The sequence below is a fragment of the Maniola hyperantus genome, chromosome 28 (genome assembly GCF_902806685.2).
Source record: "Maniola hyperantus chromosome 28, iAphHyp1.2, whole genome shotgun sequence".
Lineage (NCBI taxonomy): Eukaryota > Metazoa > Arthropoda > Insecta > Lepidoptera > Nymphalidae > Maniola > Maniola hyperantus.
Genome location: NC_048563.1, coordinates 5,037,920 through 5,042,919, shown reverse-complemented (window position 1 = coordinate 5,042,919; position 5,000 = coordinate 5,037,920). Strand labels below are relative to the sequence as shown.

General features: G+C 44.1%; 1 protein-coding gene and 2 non-coding genes across 3 annotated transcripts in view; all 3 read right to left on the bottom strand.

Annotated features, from left to right (window-relative positions):
• The window catches only part of LOC138404433 (zinc finger protein 491-like), a 45,810-nt gene that overhangs the window by 39,035 nt on the left and 1,775 nt on the right, over positions 1-5,000 (bottom strand). The window contains exon 1 of the mRNA XM_069508314.1: positions 4,580-5,000. This exon is cut by the window's right edge and continues 1,775 nt beyond it. The gene's annotated coding sequence lies outside the window, so the exon portion shown is untranslated. The remainder of the gene's footprint in view (positions 1-4,579) is intronic.
• On the bottom strand, positions 196-352 carry LOC117995228 (5.8S ribosomal RNA). The gene has a single exon (XR_004675468.1). It is a non-coding gene; the product is annotated as a 5.8S ribosomal RNA (ribosomal RNA).
• Positions 563-2,465, bottom strand: LOC117995231 (small subunit ribosomal RNA). The gene has a single exon (XR_004675471.1). It is a non-coding gene; the product is annotated as a small subunit ribosomal RNA (ribosomal RNA).

The window sequence follows — 5,000 nt, the reverse complement described above, 5'->3', positions numbered from 1 at the left end:
CGAGAGGAACCGTAGGCGCTCGAACGACACGAAAATTCTCAATGTTTAAACGGACCGAGATCTAGAAGGGACATAATAATAATAATATTATTTAAGTTCCCTCCATTATCACGGAATCCGCCACGTGTCCAACCACCCACGCGCAGAGTATGCGTCGTGTGCGTGTGGAAAGTGTGGTATTTGTTTTTATGCAGCCGGCCCTCAGACAGGAGTGGTCCTGGATGTTTCTCCACGGACCGCAATGTGCGTTCGAAATGTCGATGTTCAAATGTGTCCTGCAGTTCACACTATGACGCGCAGTTAACTGCGTTCTTCATCGACCCGCGAGCCAAGTGATCCACCGTCCAGGGTAATAGTTTATAGTAGTAGACGTTTATAATTTACATATTATTAATGATATTATTGTTCATAACGAGAGTATGGACCTTCCACGGCAAGCGTGCACGGGGTCGCAGCCTCTATGTTGTGAGGAAAAGTTACGTGTAATAATTTTGATGGGTGTTTGGAGTGTCTTTAACAACATATACACACACAATAACAATGTGCAAGTGTAAGTGTACGTTAATGATCCTTCCGCAGGTTCCCCTACGGAAACCTTGTTACGACTTTTACTTCCTCTAAATGATCAAGTTTGGTCAACTTCCCAGCAACGCCGACGGCCGTGAAGCCACCGCGTGTCGGTCCGAAGACCTCACTAAATCATTCAATCGGTAGTAGCGACGGGCGGTGTGTACAAAGGGCAGGGACGTAATCAACGCGAGCTTATGACTCGCGCTTACTAGGAATTCCTCGTTTATGGGGGATAATTGCAAACCCCAATCCCCAGCACGAAGGAGTTTCAACGGGTTGCCCGGGCCTCTAGGCCAGGGAGAACATGCTGATTCCTTCAGTGTAGCGCGCGTGCGGCCCAGGACATCTAAGGGCATCACAGACCTGTTATTGCTCAATCTCGTGCGCCTCGAAGACGCCGGTCCCTCTAAGAAGAATTTTAATACGCCGCCAGTGAGTTGCTCGACCGAAATCGTGCACACCTAAATGACGACGCCTATTTAGCAGGCTAGAGTCTCGTTCGTTACCGGAATTAACCAGACAAATCGCTCCACCAACTAAGAACGGCCATGCACCACCACCCACCGAATCAAGAAAGAGCTGTTAATCTGTCAATCCTTCCGGTGTCCGGGCCTGGTGAGATTTCCCGTGTTGAGTCAAATTAAGCCGCAGGCTCCACTCCTGGTGGTGCCCTTCCGTCAATTCCTTTAAGTTTCAGCTTTGCAACCATACTCCCCCCGGAGTCCAAAATCTTTGGTTTCCCGGAAGCTGCCCGCCGAGCCATTGTAGTAACGTCGGCGGATCGCTAGATGACATATTTACGGTTAGAACTAGGGCGGTATCTAATCGCCTTCGAACCTCTAACTTTCGTTCTTGATTGATGAAAACACCTTTGGCAAATGCTTTCGCTGATGTTCGTCTTGCGACGATCCAAGAATTTCACCTCTAACGTCGCAATACGAATGCCCCCAGTTATCCCTATTAATCATTACCTCGGAGTTCTGAAAACCAACAAAATAGAACCGAGATCATATTCTATTATTCCATGCACGAAATATTCAAGCGGCATTTTGAGCCCGCTTTGAGCACTCTAATTTGTTCAAAGTAAAATTGTCGGCCCACCTCGACACTCAATAAAGAGCACCGCGATAGGATTTTGATATTGAACCGGCGTGTTACCGCCGGCTCACCGACGATATGCTCCGCAAACGTGTCAGTATCACCGCGGATGCGGTGCACCGACAGCGCGGCGCACAAATGCAACTACGAGCTTTTTAACCGCAACAATTTTAGTATACGCTATTGGAGCTGGAATTACCGCGGCTGCTGGCACCAGACTTGCCCTCCAATTGTTCCTCGTTAAAATATTTAAAGTGTACTCATTCCGATTACGAGGCCTCGTAAGAGTCCCGTATCGTTATTTTTCGTCACTACCTCCCCGTGCCGGGAGTGGGTAATTTGCGCGCCTGCTGCCTTCCTTGGATGTGGTAGCCGTTTCTCAGGCTCCCTCTCCGGAATCGAACCCTGATTCCCCGTTACCCGTGACAACCATGGTAGTCGCAGAAACTACCATCGAAAGTTGATAAGGCAGACATTTGAAAGATGCGTCGCCGGTACTGGACCGTGCGATCGGCAAAAGTTATCCAGATTCATCAAAAGTAACGACTTCGGACGCGAGGCCCTCCGTCGATTGGTTTTGATCTAATAAAAGCACTCGTCCCATCACTGGTCAGAGTTCTGATTGCATGTATTAGCTCTAGAATTACCACAGTTATCCAAGTAACTGAGTAAGATCTAAGGAACCAAAACTGATATATTGAGCCATTCGCGGTATCGCCTTAATACGGCTTGCACTGAGACATGCATGGCTTAATCTTTGAGACAAGCATATAACTACTGGCAGGATCAACCAGGGAGCTCCGCTGCTAATGAGTAGAGCTCCGTTTACCGACCGACCGACCGACCGACGCGCGCCGGGTGGCGCGTGTCGGCGACGGCGGTGGCGGGTCGAAGCTACTCGCGTGCGCTCCAGTTACTGAAGCGACGCGGTGCCCGAGAATCAAATGATGTATTGGATGATGATCGGCGGTGGCCTTTCATTCATTCATTCATTCATACATTAAGAGGACACTGGGGTCCACATATTTGGAACGTTCATAAACGAGACAATTACTTACACACGCGCACGTTTAGTGCTACAAATCCGTTTCGTCTGTTGGAACAACAGAAGCGGAAAAGACATTGCTATCGTCGCTCGGTGTATGAGAGCCCAGACGTACAGAGCTCCCCGCGCGTTTTACATACACAATAATATTGTGCTTGTGTAAAACATGTCCATAAGTAGAGAGGTGGACAGGGGATGGATAACTGTTTGTGCACACTGTGGTCAGTGTTTCGCACGCTCTGGAAATTCTCCTTTTGACCGATACTAAACTAAATATATATTTTTTTTCTATATACCAGTTACTACGGAGAGTGCGTGCGCTCGAGAGACTCTGTCGCCCCCGTCGTAAAAGCGCGTCGTTTTGGATTCGCTCAGAGCCCAAAACAACGCAACTAAAACACAGGAGTTTCAGTCCCAGACGCGGTTCAGTCGGTCGACACAGTATATTATGGGTGTGTGGACGACGACTATTATTACACACACATTTCTCTATAACATTTTTATTTTTATTTTACTTTATGTACTTCTCTTCTTGCCACACACGCTTTCACACTTAACACTACAAAATATACATTTTACATAGTATTAAGATGCGTGGCAGCACCACCCACAAACAATGCGGCGGGATATGAAAGATACAGTGAGTGTGTGTCAGTTAGCGAGCGAGTGAACGTAGACAATTCACTACAACAAACTGAACACAATCACTTTTCTCTCACCGCTGTCCGCATCCTCTGTGGGGATCCGGCGATTTTCCATTTTCCTCGATTTTCTTTAGTCGATAGCGGCCAACGATTCGATATGTGTTCAAGTTTCAAAAAAAAAAACTGAAGAAAAGGAAAAAAAAAAATTGCAATAATTAATGCAATGACAAACACCACTGGCTACTCCACCTCGATAGTGGTAAAGTTTGCCCAATGGTTAGGGGTTTCTCTATGTTCGATAGGGTTTCAAGTTTCGAAAGCAAAGAAGAAGTCATGTTACAATTGTGAAAGGGTGGGCCGTACAAAAAAAAAATATGCTGCACGTACAATATAATTAACGCAATGACAAACACCACAGGCTATATTATTATAATAACCACCACCTCGATGGTAGTAGCGCCGGTTTACATAATAATATTATTGTAACGGCCGGCATAGAAAAATAATTTGCCCAGGGGTAGGTGAGGGCTCAACACATTCATGGCGTTGGCGTTTAATAAGAAGGATATAAAAAATCCTAAAGAAAGCAGCAAATTAAATGCACACAAATGCAATAACTAAACAGTAGCTAGGTACGGTACAGATAGTTTCGAATTACTGTTGTACCGTACCACATATCTAGCATCGACCAAAAGGAGAAAGTGTAAAGCGTGCGTAACTAACAACCCTCATATTGTGATCTCTGTTCTATAATCTATATTTCGTTGGTTTCCAGAACTTAGAACACAGGTAGTGATTAGTAGGAACATCAGCGAAAGGTGTTTTCATCAATCAAGAACAAAACCGTAAATATGTCATCCAGCGATCCAGTATTTTTGTACTCCTGTAGGGGGGGGGGGGGAGTGTACGGTTGCAAAGCTGAAACTTAAAGGAATTTACGCAAGGGCACCACCCATGAAGGAGTGAGTGGATATTCCCCTTTTACGTATGATGTACGTAGAGAGCGTCTTACACCAAAATAAACAATAAATAATTTGTTCAGTAAGCTTACATTATATGAGAATGGCATAATATAATGGTTCTACCTGAAGTTATGAACGTTTTATGCCTGCCTGTGTGTGTGTACGTACTACTACTAATTAATATTATTTAAACGATACCAGTTAACGTTTACTATATTTATATTATATCTATAGTATATGGTGCTTAGGTATTTACTTACTGGCAGTGGCCAGTGATCTCCGCTGTGCTGTTCTCCGCCGCTGTGCTCCTGTGGAGACCTCAGATTTTATCAGCATGGCTGGAATAAAAGAAGAAATAAATTTATAGTGTAGGCACCTATGGTATATTATAGTATATGTATAATAAATAACTTGTACAAATGGAGAAAACAGACAAAATTGAAAGAGCAAATTCTTGGAAAATTCCACTCCACGATTGAAATTAAAGTTTGCGACTATAATAACTTAAGGCGTTAAGACGTATGTCCTATTATAATAATTAATAAGATCATCACCCACGAATCTTGAATATTCTAAAATATTATAATATTATTTATAATAATAAGGGTAATTGTAAGGCTATACTTAAAAAAAAGCTGGTCTCATTACATACCCTCTAATAATTTAACTATTTTAAATGTC